Source organism: Rhinoraja longicauda, chromosome 3 (assembly GCF_053455715.1).
Source record: "Rhinoraja longicauda isolate Sanriku21f chromosome 3, sRhiLon1.1, whole genome shotgun sequence".
NCBI lineage: Eukaryota > Metazoa > Chordata > Chondrichthyes > Rajiformes > Arhynchobatidae > Rhinoraja > Rhinoraja longicauda.
Window position 1 is genome coordinate 77,706,646 of NC_135955.1, and position 13,061 is coordinate 77,719,706.

A 13,061-nucleotide genomic window follows, 5' to 3' on the forward strand; every position below is an offset into this window, starting at 1 on the left:
TTTCCTCTTTCATAAACATTTATTTGCCACTATCAACATTAATAATTGTGGTTGCAGTGTCGTAAAGCCGGGGCCTGTTGTAAAGCATGCCAGTTGATGAGCCAATTGCCTATTCTCCATGTTGTATAAATATGCACCCTAGTTTTGAAATCCAGCAAAAGGTGGTAAATGGTTTCAAAAACCTGACATTGATTCATCATAACTTTAACATTACTGAATAAAACCCAAAGTATGGTTATTACAGAACACTGTTTCTTGTCGAAACTTGCTTATGTTTTCTTGTCCAAGCAAGCAAGGGCTTATGTTTCCTGACCTGTGAAGACTCTGCTGATTCTCTTCATTTTATATGCTCATGTTTAGAGCTTAATTTTGGATTAATATCTATCCTTCAGGAGGCCTGGGCATTCGTTACTCATTCTAAATTCCAGTGAATCAACTCATAATGCAAGATATATGGGATGAAAGTTTACAACATATACACCAATGTTCATTAAATACTAGACATTCCTTAATACAATTTAAAATAATACATAGATTACATTATTCGAAGACGAAATTAAATAAGATTTTTCCTAGTATCTCTCCTATTTGTGATAAATGTCAATTTCAAGAAGCTAATTTAATTCATATTTTCGTAACTTGTATAAAAATGCAAAACTTCTGGTTGGAGATTTTAAAAATAGTTTCTAAAGTTATCAACAAGCAATTGGATATGGATCCAAAATTAATTATATTAGGATTATCAGAACATACTACAAACTTTACAACAAGTCAGGTACATTTTCTTGATTACAGTCAAGAAAAAACTGCGAAAAAATTAATACTTAAATTTTGGAAAAAACCAATAACCCCCACAATTAAAATGTGGACTACGAAAATGACAGAGACCCTGCATTTGGAAAAAATAAGATTTGCCTTAATTGACAAACCTGAGTTATTTTTTAAAATATGGTCTCCATTTATTGAATTTTTAGAAAAGTAAATGGGTTTGGCACAGGACTAAAATAAAAATTTTAAATTAAAAGTTGAAACTTGAGTTAAGGGTTGGATGTACAACTGTGGTTATTGTCTCCCGGATCTACTCCCTTTAATTTTTATAGTTATATCTTTTTTTTTAATCCTCTTATTCTCTCTTCCCAATAGTTTATAGTTTTTTTTTTTTTTTCTTCCTTTCTTCTTTATTTTTTATTTTCTCTCTTTAAAATTTTTTAAATTGAAGCTATGTAAGAACTCTGTAACAAATGTGTCTTTTATTTCTATTTGTACATATGCTTTAAAAAAAAAATTTTTTTTTAAGTTAATTAAATAACCCAGAAATGTAAATAATAGAAATTAATGTCGGTAATATTTCAATTAAATGATCATTTAGTTGTAAAAATAAATAAAATAATAAAATTTAAAAAAAGAAGAAAAAAAAAGAACATTTTACTGAACCCCCGAAAATCACAATGTGTGGTATTGATCAAAAACAGCAAATGCAAAGGCATGAAGATTGAGTCTCTGTCATTAACAATTGAGAGTTATGACCCTCAGAAATCCTGGATGTCAATTTCTCACAAAGCAGTGCTCACAGATAATGTTAATACCATGTTAATGTTATCAGTTAGGTTGAGCCAATTCAGAGTCCTTTATGGGGGGAAAGTACAATAGTCATGAAGAGACTAGAGTTAGACAATAACATTTATGGCTAACACCTATCATGCTTCATTAGTGGGTAGAAACATAGAAACATAGAAAAATAGGTGCAGGAGTAGGCCATTCGGCCCTTCGAGCCATTCAATATGATCATGGCTGATCATCTAAAATTAGTACCTCGTTCCTGCTTTTTCCTCGTATCCCTTGATTTCTTTAGACCTCAAACTCAACCTAACTCTCTCTTGAAAACATCCAGTGAATTGGCCTCCACTGCCTTCTGTGGCAGAGAATTCCAAAGATTGACAACTCTCTGGGTGAAGAAGTTTTTCCTCATCTCAGTCCTAAATGGCCTACCCCTTATTTTTACACTTTGATCCCTGGTTCTGGACTCTTCCAACATCGTGAAACATTTCTCCTACATCTAGCCTGCCCAATCCCTTAAGAATTGTATATGTTTTTAGAAGATCCTCACTCATCCTAAATTCCAGTGAATACAAGTCCTGTCGACCCATTCTTTCATCATACGTCAGTCCTGCCATCCTGAGAATTAGCCTGGTGAACCTACTCCCTTAATAGCAATAATGTCCTTCTTCAAATTAGGAGACCAAAATTGCATAAAATTCTCCAGGTGCGGTCTCACCAGGGCCCTGTACAACTGCAATAGGACCTCCTTGCTTCTAAACTCAAATCCTCTCGCAATGAGGCCAACATGCCATTAGCTTTCTTCACTGCCTACTGTACCTGCCTACTGTACCTATACTTTCAGTGACTGATGTACAAGTACACCCAGGCCTCGTTGTACCTCTCCTTTTCCTAATCTGACACCATTCAGATAATAATCTGCCTTCCTGTTCTTGCCACCAGTGGATAACCTCACATTTATCCACATTATACTGCATCTGCAATGCATCTGCCCACTCACACAACCTATCCAAGTCACCCTGTAGCCTCATAGCATCTTCATGGTAGCCCATACTGCCACCCAGCTTTGTGTCATCCGCAAACTTGGAGATGGCACATTTAATTCCCTCGTCTAAATTGTTAATATATATTGTTAATAATTGGGGTTTCAGCTCTGAGCCATAACGTAGTAACGTTAAGTCACAAGTTTACTTTATAAGAATATAACAGTATAACAGTATAACAGAGCTTTATTTGTCATTCGGTACTGAGGTACCGAACGAAACTACATAGCAGTCACACAAAATAAGAACACAAGACACATAACCCCAACACAAACGTCCATCACAGTGACTCCAAACACCCCCTCACTGTGATGGAGGCAACAAAACTTCCACTCTCCTCCCCACGCCCACGGACAGACAGCTCGTCCCCGACCGACCCGCACAGTCCCAGCACCGGGCGCTGAAACGTCCCGCGTGGTAGAATGGTATTGGAATTCGGTTAGCAATTTAAATTTGCTGTTAAAATTTCTTGCATATCTGCTGTGGCATCTGAACATCTGAAGAAAGAATTTGTAATTTTTTTCTAGTATTCCAACATAAAATTCCATTATTAGAGATAGAGAGCTGTACGGCTTGGAAATAGGGCCCTTGGCCCACTTTGTCCATGTTGACCTAGTTGGCATTCGGGGATAGTTCCATTTGTCTGCTTTTAGCCCACATCCTTTTAAACACTTCCTATCCATATATCTGTCCAAACATCTTTTGAAAATCATAACTTTATTTGCTTCCATAACTTCCTTTGGCCGCTCATTCCAGATACAGATCACTCTATGCGTGAAAAGGTTGCCTCAAAATCGCTCTGAAATCTCTCCTCTCTCACTCTAAACCTATGTCAGTGATATGGATTAGTAATTCAGAAGCACTCAAATCGTGACAAATGATTAATAACGTGCGTGTATAATGCCCTACAATTGTGTAATTTCCTTGATATTTAGCTATTTAATGTATACAGTCCTTCCACACAATTTCAACTATCTAAATATATTGTCATCATTATGTAAGTAAATAGGTTAGAAGAAAGTTTACATAACTGACACCATTCAATTGCATAGGACATGGTGTGAATTTGCCCATAAAAAAACATCTGATATTGCCACTTTGATGAAGATTTGAATTGCACGTCCAGTTTGAAGTCATTTGAAAAACACTTAGCTACAATCTGCCCAATATCATACTGGTTAATGATCAGAAGAAATATAGAGTAGTTTGCTATCCACTTTCAAGTTAGTATGTTGGGAAGTAAATGGTTCATGAAAGGTTTACCTGTATCGTTACCTTTCCCCCTCCCCCTTCCACCCCACCCCTCAAAAAGTTGACTCCTCAAGGCCAATGCACCCTGAATTTCTGAGTAGGGGGCCAGAGACCAAAAAAAATTGGCTTGCCGCATAGGCTAGGCTTCGCAGGCAAGAAACTAATTCTAGGCCAGTATGCTTTAATGCCAAAATAATCAGATTTGGAATATTTGAATCACATTGAGGAATTACCTTGTTTGTTAACATTTAGTTTTGTTAACTTCTTGTTTGAGAGTTGTAGACAAAATTATTATTTTGATGTTACATAGAATCAGCACAGCATGGGCGCATTTATCCCATTGTGCCTGTGCCAGCTCTCTGCAAGAAAAAAATAATCATTCCCAATCCCACAATCTTTCCACATAGCACTACTTTTTTTCTTCTCTCTCAGTGCCACTCAATTCTCCTTTGAAGAGGATGATTGAAACTGTTTCCACCCCTCTTTCAGGCAGTCAATTCCAGATCTTCACTACCTCTGCGTCAAGATATCTGTACTCATGATACTTATGATTCTTTTTTCATTCACTTTCATCTTTAATTTTTATTTGAACTGATATATCTGGAGCAGGCGTCGGCCACTTGGTCCCTCGAGCTTGCTTTATAATTTTTTAGGACATAACACGTGAGCAAGTAACCATTTTTGTGGCCTGTGAAATGGCTAATAACGCCAATATGGGAACCAGATACTCTTCCACAGGTGCTGTACATAGTAGTTGGGTAGACTGTGAGATGATTTGCTCCTTCAGCTGATTACACAAGGCTTCTGTACAATCCTACAGACCCAAGGATCTCAATACCATCGCCACTAGGGTGGTACGGTGCAGCTGTAGAGTTGCAGCCTTTTGGCGCCAGAGATCCAAATTCAATCCTGACTGTGGGTGCTATCTGTACGGAGTTTGTATGTTCTCCCAGTGGGTTTTCTCTGGGTGCTCCTGCCTCCTCCCACACTCCAAAGACATAAGGTTTGTGGTTAATTGTCTTTTGTAAGTTGTAAATAGTCCCTAGTGTGTAGGTTAGTGCTTGTGTATGGGGTGAGCGCAGGTCGGCGTGGACGGTGGGCCACAGGGTCTGTTTCCTTGATGTAACTACAAAGTCTAAAGCCAAAGGAATGGTCATATACCAGAGATTCCCAGGAGAAAATGGGAACATTGTATTTCTTCAAAAACACTTTGAGCACATCATTGAATTTGTTCCTCTATCCACCTGACAATCTCTTCTCATGATAGAATTTGAAATAAATTGTCTGCTTTGTGAATCTGCTGCCAGGCATCCGAATTTACTCTTCCAAACTCCAACAGATTCAACTATAGCTTGTCTAATCTTAACTCTACTCCTACCATTCCAAATGTTCATCTCGTAAACCTTCTCCAAATTTTTTTCTTAAGTAATGGGACCATTTAAGTAATGAGTATTCCAGCGAGAAATAGTATTGGGTAGACTAATGGGACTGAAGGTTGATAAATCCCCTGGGCCTGATGGTCTGCATCCCAGGGTACTCAGGGAGGTGGCTCTAGAAATAGTGGACGCATTGGTGATCATTTTCCAATGTTCAATAGATCCAGGATCAGCTCCTGTGGATTGGAGGATAGCTAATGTTATCCCACTTTTCAAGAAAGGAGCGAGAGAGAAAACGGGGAATTACAGACCAGTTAGCCTGACATCGGTGGTGGGGAAGATGCTAGAGTCAATTATTAAAGAGGCAATAACAGTCCATTTGGATAGCAGTAAAAGGATAAGTCCAAGTCAGCATGGATTTATGAAAGGGAAATCATGCTTGACTAATCTTCAGGAATGTTTTGAGGATGTGACAAGTAAAATGGATGAAGGGGAGCCAGTGGAGGTAGTGTATCTAGACATTCAGAAAGCCTTTGATAAGGTCCCACACGGGAGATTGGTGAGCAAAATTAGAGCACATGGCATTGGGAATAGGGTGTTGACATGGATAGAGAATTGGCAGACAGGAAGCAAAGAGTGCTGCATTTTGGTAGGATAAATCAAAATAGGACGTACAGGGTAAATGGTAGGGAATTGAGGAATGCAGTGGAACAGAGGGATCTGGGAATAACTGTGCATTGTTCCCTGAAGGTGGAATCTCATGTGGTATGCTTGCCTTTATAAATCAGAGCATCGAATATAGAAGTTGGGATGTAATGTTGAAATTGTATAGGGCATTGGTGAGGCCGAATCTGGAGTATGGTGTGCAGTTCTGGTCGTCAAATTATAGGAAGGATGTCGACAAAATGGAGAGGGTACAGAGGAGATTTACTAGAATGTTGCCTGGGTTTCAGCACTTAAGCTACAGAGAGAGGTTGAACAGGTTGGGTCTTTATTCTTTGGAGCCTGGAAGGTTGAGGGGGGACGATAGAGGTTTTTTAAATTTTAAGAGGGACGGACAGAGTTGACGTGGGTAGGCTTTTCCCTTTGAGAGTGTGAAAGATTCCAACAAGGGGACATAACTTCAGAATTAAGGGACAAAAGTTTAGGGGTAACATGAGGGGTAACTTCTTTACTCCGAGGGTGGTGGCTGTGTGGAATGAGCTTCCGGTGGAAGTGGTGGAGGCAGGCTCGAATTTATTATTTAAGAGTAAATTGGATAGGTATATGGATGGGAGGGGATTGGAGGGTTATGGTCTGAGAGCAGGTAGATGAGACTAGGTCAGTGAAAGTGGTCGGCGTGGACTGGTAGGGCCGAACGGGCCTGTTTCCGTGCTGTAATTGTTATATGGTTATATGGTTATAGTAGGAGTAAACGGGTCCTTTTCAGAATGGCAGGCAGTGGCGAGTGGAATGCCGCAAGGCTCGGTGTTGGGGCCGCAACTGTTTACCATATATATTAATGATTTGGAAGAGGGAATTAGAAGCAACACTCGCAAGTTTGCGGATGACACAAAGCTGGGTGGCAGTGTGAACTGTGAAGAGGACGTTAGGAGGTTGCAGGGTGACCCGGGCAGCTTGGGTGAGTGGGCAGATGCGTGGCAGATGCAGTATAATATAGATAAATGTGAGTTTATCCACTTTGGCGGCAAAAACAAGGAGGCAGATTATTATCTCAATGGTGTTAGGTTAGGTAAGGGGGAAGTGCAGCGAGACCTGTACACCAGGTGTCCTTGTGCACCAGTCACTGAAAGTTGGCGTGCAGGTACAGCAGGCAGTGAAGAAAGCTAATGGCATGTTGGCCTTCATAACAAGAGGATTTCAGTATAGGAGTAAAGAGGTTCTTCTGCAGTTGTATAGGGCCCTGGTAAGACCACATCTGGAATATTGTGTACAGTTTTGGTCTCCTAATTTGAGGAAGGACATCCTTGCAATTGAGGCAGTGCAGCGTAGCTTCACGAGATTGATCCCTGGGATGGCGGGACTGTCATATGGAGTATTCACTGGAGTTTAGAAGGATGAGAGGGGATCTTGTAGAAACATAGAAAATTATAAAAGGACTGGTCAAGCTAGATGCAGGAAAAATGTTCCCAATGTTGGGCGAGTCCAGAACCAGGGGCCACAGTCTTAGAATAAAGGGGAGGCCATTTAAAACTGAGGTGAGAAGGACCTTTTTCACTCAGAGAGTTGTGAATTTGTGGAATTCTCTGCCACAGAGGGCAGTGGAGGCCAAATGACTGGATGGATTTAAGAGAGAGTTAGATAGAGTGCTAAGGGCTAGTGGAATCAGGGGATATGGGGAGAAGGCAGGCACGGGTTATTGATTGGGGACGATCAGCCATGATCACAATGAATGTGCTGGCTCGAAGGGCCGAATGGCCTCCTCCCGCACCTATTTTCTATGCTTCTATGTTTCTATGTCTCACCAATAAAAATAAGTTCCCTTCTTTAGTATTTGACCCTTCTGCCAATGGGAAATGTTTCTCTATTCAATCAAACGGTCCCCACATGATTTTGAACACCTCAATTAAATCCTTTATTTGCCTATCATTGCCATAAGCCAACCTTTCCAGTCAATCTATGTAGCACACATCTCTGGAAACTTTCTAATATTTTTATTGCAACTTTTCTTTGTTCTTCCTGTCCTTTCTGTAGCGAGATAACTAGAATTGAGACAGTACTTTCAAGATGGTAAAAGTTATGTTTTAAAATCTATTTAATTTTATACTTACTGCTTCTGTTTACAAAACTGCGAACCCTACATGCTTCTTCACTCTTTTCAACCTGCCCTGCTCCTTCCAAAATTTGTTCATGTTTGTGTACATTCATCGCTTTTTGTTCTTGTACGTACTAAGAATTATCTTCTCTGTGTTGTATAGACAATCCTCACTCTTCTTACCAGCATACATCACTTTGAACTTGCATAAGTTGAATTACATCTGGTCATTCCTCGCCTTTTTCACCAACCGGCATGTAATGAACTGATGTTTGTCATTTCCGTCATTGGTTATCTAACTTCCAAGATCTGTGTCATCTATAGATTTTGAAAAGGTGTATTGTCCACCCAAGTCCAATTTAGTATCAATAAACATTGAAATGTTCAAATGACAGACTATCATTTTCTACTTTATATCTATCATCCTGTGTGGGGAAACATTTTCAGATGCCCTACTGGCAATGTCGCTCATTTGGCATGAATGCAAATTAAAATTTGCAGACTTCAATGTGCTTTATTTACAGTGCTTCATATTTCCTGGGAGCTAAGCCCCCTCCCAAATTAATCTTATTGCAGGACTGGAAAATCCTTGATATTCTGACCTTCATATTCAAAATTGTGATACCAACTCTGGTACATAGAAATCTGAGCTAAGATTTCATGAAGTGAATCACAACACATTTTTTGTAGTATTTTGGATGGGCATTCAAAATGTATCATAAATTTGATCGTTTTTATTCATACGCCTGCTATATATTTGGTTTGTAAAGATTCATGGTTGACTTGGGAAATAATGGGTTTTATTACGCAACACAGCAGGCACTATCAATATACTTCGATTTTTCAGTTGTTACAAAATTCTTCGGGGTCAAGTTTCGGGGGCATTAATAAACTGCCGAGAAACTATGTACTAAGTTTCTCACTTTCTTTCTCTCCCAGTCCTGATGAAGGGTCTCAGAAGTCTCAGACTATTCTGCTGCGTGACTTTAGAGAGCTCGGAAAAATGCTGAAAAGCAGGACCTCCAGGGTGGTTATGTCCGGTTTGCTTCCAGTTCCTCATGCTGGCGAGAGCAGGAATAGGGAGATACAGGACCTGAATGTGTGGCTGAGGAAATGGTGCAGGGGACAGGGATTTAGATTCTTAGATCGCTGGGATCTGTTTTGGGGTAAGGGGGAATTGTACAAAAGGGACGGATTGCACCTTACAGGTGGGGGACCAGCATTCTGGCAGGCAGGTTTGCCACTGCTACACGGGTGGTTTTAAACTAAATAAGGGGGGGGGGGGGTGTCAAATGGGATAGTCAAGGATGGAGTTAAAGGGAAAGAGAGTATAGTTAATGACCCCAGAATTAACGGGAAAGAAAGCTCACAAAGGGATAGGGGAGTATGGCCAAGTGTAATAGGGATCGATGTGAAGGGTGAGATGAGTGAGGAATTAAAAGTATTGTATATGAATGTGCGAAGTATAAGAAGTAAAGTAGATGAGCTTGAGGCTCAGTTAGAGGTTGGTAGATATGACATTGTGGGGATTACAGAGACGTGGCTGCAGGAGGATCGGGCCTGGGAACTTAATATTCAGGGTTATACATCCTATAGAAAGGACAGGCAGGTGGGCAGAGGCGGTGGGGTAGCTCTGCTGGTGAGGGACGAAATTCAGTCCCTTGCAAGGGAAGACATAGGGACTGACTAGGTAGAGTCACTGTGCATTGAGTTGATGAAATTATAAAGGCAAGAAGGCACCAATTGGTGTTATCTACAGACCCCCAAATAGTAGCCCGGATGTAGGGTGTAAGTTTCAGCAAGAGTTAAAACTGGCATGTAAGAAAGGTAATGCCACTGTGGTGATGGGGGATTTCAATATGCAGGTAGACTGGGAAAATCAGGTTGGTTCAGGACCCCAAGAAAGAGAGTTTGTAGAGTGCCTCTGAGATGGATTCTTGGAGCAGCTTGTAATGGAGCCTACCAGAGAAAAGGCAATTCTGGATTTAGTGTTGTCCAATGAACCAGATTTGATAAGAGAACTTGAGGTAAAGGAACCGCTTGGAGGTAGTGATCATAATATGATCAGTTTTAATCTGCAATTTGAGAAGGAGAAGGTTAAATCGGAAGTGTCAGTGATGCAGTTGAACAAAGGGGACTATGAAGGCATGAGAGGGGAGCTGGCCAAGGTAGTTTAGTTTGGAGATACAGCGCGGAAACAGGCCCTTTCGGCCCACCGGGTCCATGCCGACCAACGATCCCCGCACATTAACGCTATCCGATACCCACTAGGTGTCAATTTTACATTTACCAAGCCAATTAACCTACAAACCTGTGTGTCTTTGGAGTGTGGGAGAAAACCGAAGATCTCGGAGAAAACCCACGCAGGTCACGGGGAGAACGTACAAACTCCGTACAGACGGCAGCCGTAGTCATATTAGCTAATATACATTTTGAGAATACTGTCCCCTCTATATCACTACGATGATCCGATCCTAGTTTATATTAAAGTGATAGATTACTAATTGCATTTACACTTTTCAGAATGTATCTACATATTTGCTTTTGTATGTCTTTCTAGCTGGGCCGGAGTTTACAAAGCAAGTCCGGTCGTGTGATTGCCCCTTATTTGTTCTTCAGTTTAATCAATTTGACCAAATATAAGCATATTTTCCCTTCCCACAGCTGTAACTCTTTCTTTTATCAATATTGGTATCCTTATCCACTTTCTTATCCCATTTTCTATTTTATCTGGAATCCTAGAAAGAGGAGTGTTCAGCTGGCATTCATGTTCTTTTTTAATGCAGTGTTTGTTTAGTACAATATCAAAAATCTAATTTAAATATGAGCTTTAATTATATCCTGGAACAATTTAATTATTACTTTTGACTGCAAATACATGCACATTAAAAATAGAGAAAGATATATTATTTTTTCAGTCTGCTCAATCCAAGTACTGTAATGCAATCTCCTAAACGTGAAAATGCATCTTTTACATACGTAATTCACTGAATATAACACATGTAAAACTTTAGAGCATGTAAGTCAATCATTTTTGCTTAGTGTTCAGCTAATCACTAAATCAATAGTTTTGTTTACATTTTGCTGTGCTCTTCTCACATTATTACTCACTGAAGGGTCAAAACAGGTTTTTGCTTGACACTGTTATGTAAGTATCTACATAGAAACAGGAATAAGCCATTTGGCGCGTTGTGCCTGTTATGTCTTGCCATTTAATAAAACCAGGATTAACCAATTACTTAGGTACTATTTTCCTGAACAAACCATCATATTCTTTGATTCTTCTTATACTCCATTTCCAAAAATCAATGTCTTGTATATAATATGTTCAATACATTTGGGTAGAGAATCCCAAAGGTTCACTTTCTTCTCTCTGCTTAGATATTAAGCAAAATATCTACACCATCAATTCCCACTAAAAAAAAAAGATGTTTCAATGAGATCCCCTCCCATTCATCGAAATATAAGAGAGGGGAGGCTCTCTAATCTCTCTACATATGACAAATCCACCATTTCAGGAATCAATCTAGTGATTTTTTCATTGAGTACCCCTATCACTGGTAAGGAGACAACACCTGTACCCAATATTCCAGATTTGCTCTCAAAATGGTTCTATGTAATTGGCCCAAGATATCTCGACTCTTATTCTCAAATCCTCTTCATTAAAGGTCAATGTATCCCTTGTCTTCCGAATTACTTGCTGCATCTGAACATTATCTAATGATTGGCGCAAAAGGACTCACGATGCTCTTTGAACACCAACATTGTTCTGTTTCTCACCATCCAAAAATTGTTCAGCTTTACTGGCTTTTTTCTACTGGAATCGAAGGCACTCTTCCCTGAACTCACGAGCATACATATGTGTAGCTATCATTGGAAATCTAATATTACTACCTTAGCTGCAGTTTGTAAATCTGCAGTGGATGTATTTTTAAATATGCTGGATATTCACTAAGGTTGCTATAAATATATATAGATAGACACAAAATGCTGGAGTAACTCAGCGGGTCAGGCAACATCTCTGGAGAGAAGGAATGGGCGCTGTTTCGGGTCAAGACTCTTCTTCAGACTGATATCAGGGGAGGGGGCGGGACAAAGAAAGAATGTAGTCGGAGACAGGAAGACTAGTGAGAGAACTGGGAAGGGGAGGGGATAGAGAGGGAAAGCAGGGACTATCTCAAGTTAGAGAAGTCAATGTTCATACTACCCAAGCGAAATATGAGGTGCTGTTCCACCAATTTGCGCTGGGCTTCACTCTGACAATGGAGGAGGCCCAGGACAGAATGGTCAGATTGGGAATGGGAGGGGGAGTTGAAGTGCTGAGCCACCGGGAGATCAGGTAGGATAAGACGGACTGAGCGGAGGTGTTCAGCGAAATGATCGCCGAGCCTGCGCTGTGTCTCACTGATGTAGAGAAGTTGACACCTGGAACAGCGGATACAGTAGATGAGGTTGGAGGAGTGAACCTCTGCCTCACCTGGAAAGACTGTTTGGGTCCTTGGATGGAGTTGAGGGGGGAGGTAAAGGGACAGATGTTGCATCTCCTGCAGTTACAGGGGAAAGTACCTGGGGAGGGAGTGGTTTGAGTAGGAAGGGACGAGTGGACCAGGGAGTTTCTGAGGGAATGGTCTCTGCGGAAATCAGAAAGGGGTGGAGATGGGAAGATGTGGCCAGTAGTGGGATCACGTTGGAGGTGGCAAAAATATTGGAGGATATAATATGGTGTAAACGACGGCTGATGGGGTAGAAGGTGAGGACAAGGGGGACTCTGTCCTTGTTATGAATAGGGGGAAGGGGAGCAAGAGCAGAGCTGCGAGATATTGATGAGACCCTCATGAGAGCCTCATCTATAATGGAAGAGGGGAAGCCCTGTTTCCTAAAGAATGAGGACATCTCCGTTGCCCTTGTATGGAACACCTCATCCTGGGTGCAGGTGCGGCGTAGACGGAGGAATTGGGAGTAGGGGATAGTCTTTACAGGAAACAGGGTGGGAAAAAGTGTAATCAAGATAGCTATGGGAGTCAGTAAGTTTGTAGTAGATGTTGGTCAATAGTCTGCTCCTGTGATGGAGATGGTGAG

The 13,061-nt window shown here is 40.7% G+C and overlaps 1 protein-coding gene across 2 annotated transcripts in view; it reads left to right on the forward strand.

Moving 5' to 3' along the window:
* The window catches only part of arb2a (ARB2 cotranscriptional regulator A), a 378,083-nt gene that overhangs the window by 113,541 nt on the left and 251,481 nt on the right, over positions 1–13,061 (forward strand). The gene's annotated exons all lie outside the window — the stretch shown is intronic.